The sequence below is a fragment of the Pan paniscus genome, chromosome 15 (assembly GCF_029289425.2).
Source record: "Pan paniscus chromosome 15, NHGRI_mPanPan1-v2.0_pri, whole genome shotgun sequence".
In the NCBI taxonomy this organism is placed as follows: Eukaryota; Metazoa; Chordata; class Mammalia; order Primates; family Hominidae; genus Pan; species Pan paniscus.
Window position 1 is genome coordinate 24,184,413 of NC_073264.2, and position 2,991 is coordinate 24,187,403.

The following is a 2,991-nucleotide window of genomic DNA, read 5'->3' on the forward strand; positions in this document are numbered from 1 at the left end:
CCAGCTACTCAGGAGGCTGAGGCAAGAGAATCACTTGAACCCGGGAGGCAGAGGTTGCAGTGAGTCGAGATCATGCCACTGCACTCTAGCCTGAGTGACAGAGTCAGACTCCGTCTCAAAAAAAATAATAAAAATAAATGGCCAGGCGCTGTGCCTCACGCCTGTAATCCCAGCACTTTGGGAGGCCGAGGCCAGTGGATCATCTGACGTCAGCAGTTTGACACCAGCCTGGCCAACATGGGGAAACCCCGTCTCCACTAAAAATACAAAATTAGCCGGGCATGGTGGTGCACACCTGTAATCCCAGCTACTCGGGAGGCTGAGGCAGGAGAATCACTTGAACCCAAGAGGCGGAGGTCGCAGTGAGCCGAGATTGTGCCACTGCACTCCAGCCTGGGCAACAGAGCGAGACTCCATCTCAAAATAATAATAATAAGAAGAAGAAGAAGAAGAAGAAGAAGAAAATACTCTTCCTCATGTCATTTTCCTACCTTCAAATCATTCCTTATGTCTACCCAAAGTCCGCAGCTTGTCATGATTCAATGTTTTCCCAAACTTGATGCAATATTAAATCAATATTTAAATCAATGATTTCATGAGACAGTCAAGATATCTTAATACAATGCCCAGTACACAGTGAACAATCAATAATTAAGGTATCATTGAAGTTATTTCACCTACCCTCCTATTGCTATTTGCCACATATCTTTCTACTCTAGTCAGGCTTGCCCCAGTTTTTGTGTCTGTATTACCAATAATATACCAATTACTTTTTAAATTAGTGTATAGGTTGAATTGTGTCTTCCCAAAATTTGTGTAAGTCCTAAGCCCCAGTACTTGAGAATGTGACTATATTTGAAGATAAGGTCTTTAAAGCATTGCTTAGGTTAAAATGAGGTGCTCTGTTTTTTTTTCAGGGTGGGCCCTAATCCAATATGACTGGTGTCCTTGTAAGAAGGAGAAATTTAGGCATACCAGGAGACACCAGAAACATGTGCAGACAGAGGGAAAACCATATGAAGACAGAGTGGGAAAGCAGCCACCTGCAAACCAAGGAATCAGGCCTCAGAAGAAACCAGGCCTACTGGTACCTTGATCATGGACTTCTAGCCTCCAGAACTATGAGAAAATGAATTTCTGTTGTGTAAGCAACCAAGTGCATGGTATTTTGGTATGGCAGCTCTAGCAAACTAATACAAATATTATCTAAGAGCATAAACAAAATATGTAATCATTACAATAAATGTTAAAATTACAGAAAAATATAAAGATGGAAATAAAAATCACCTATAATTCCATCAACAAGTGATAACCATCATAAAATATTTGGAGGCCAGGCATGGTGGCTCATGCCTGTAATCCCAGAAATTTGGGAGGCTGAGGCAGAAGGATCACTTGAGCCCAGGAGTTCGAGACCAGCCTGGGCAACATAGGGAGAACCTGTCTCTATAAAATAAATACATAAATTATATTAAAGTAAATGTTTGGAGCATTTTGTTCCAGGCTTTTTTCTAAGATATACATATTTTTTCATTTTCATAAAATTACCATCATAATGTACTTACAGTTTTATATTCTGCTTCTTTTACATAATTATGAACATTTTTCTTTTTTTTTTTTGAGACGGAGTCTTGCTCAGTCACCCAGGCTGGAGTGCAGTGGCATGATCTCGGCTCACTGCAACCTCCTCTGCCTCCCGGGTTCACACCATTCTCCTGCCTCAGCCTCCCAAGTAGCTGGGACTACCGACGCCCGCCACGACACCCGGCTAATTTTTTTGTGTGTTTTTAGTAGAGATGGGGTTTCATCATGTTAGCCAGGATGGTCTCGATCTCCTGACCTCGTGATCCACCCACCTCGGCCTCCCAAAGTGCTGGGATTACAGGCATGAGCCACCGTGCCTGGCCTGAACATTTTTATTTCATCATGGACATTTTACCACCTTGTTATCAAAAACATGTTTTGAAATGGCTACATATTGCTCTATTGAATGAATACAGTCTAAGTCATTTCTATTCCCCTATTGATTAAAATGTCAGTTGTTTCCATTTTTTAATCATTTTATTTTTCTTTATTTTTATACATTTTTGTCTTTTTTTGACTCACCTCAGGATCAGCCAGTACAAATATGAGAGAAATCAGTGTCACACAACAGTCACAGTTGTCATCACTTCCCTCCAATTTTCATCTTTTTTGGAGTTTTGTTTGTTTGTTTGAGACAGAGTCTCCCTCTATTGCCCAGGCTGGAGTGCAGTGGTGTGATCTAGGCTCACTGCAACCTCTGCCTCCTGGGTTCAAGCGATTATCCTGTCTCAGCCTCCTGAGTAGCTGGGACTACAGGCACATGCCACCACACCCAGCTAATTTTTGTATTTTCAGTAGAGACGGGGTTTCACCATATTGGTCAGGCTGGTCTCAAACTCCTGACCTCGTGATCCACCTGCCTCGGCCTCCCAAAGTGCTGGGATTACAAGCATGAGCCACCACGTCTGGCCAATTTTCATCATTTTAAATAACACTGTAATGAACCTCTATGAATATAACTGTGATTAATTTCCTACGTGGAAATCTTTATCAAGGAATTACAGGTTAAACTTTATTACAGGCCAGTCTTCACAGTGTCCTCCACATACCCCACTCATCACTGCTTCCAGGCCTGCTGTCTTGTTCCCTCTGCCTGGAAGCACCAACTAAAATCTCACCAACACTCCTTCATAAATGTCCCCTGAATGTTGTGACCCCATGTCAATTTCACCCTCACAGTTACCCTGTATTTTGTTACCTCAAACTTCATTACACACTCTACTTAAAAGTACTTTAATCATGTCATGTATAGGTATTTTCTCCATATCTAGACTATAAATTCCCCAGGTTTTTTTTTTTTTTTTTTTTTTGGTATCCTGGAGTATTAAACACATTGCTGAAAATTTAACCAAAAAAAAATCATGAAAAACCCATGTTTTAAAATAAATATATATTTGTTTAAAAGGA

At 40.9% G+C, this 2,991-nt stretch overlaps 1 non-coding gene across 1 annotated transcript; it reads right to left on the reverse strand.

Moving 5' to 3' along the window:
- Window positions 1-2,108: 2,108 nt before the first annotated feature.
- On the reverse strand, window positions 2,109-2,177 carry LOC112437104 (small nucleolar RNA SNORD41). The gene has a single exon (XR_003025766.2). It is a non-coding gene; the product is annotated as a small nucleolar RNA SNORD41 (small nucleolar RNA).
- Between the last annotated feature and the right edge of the window lie 814 nt (window positions 2,178-2,991).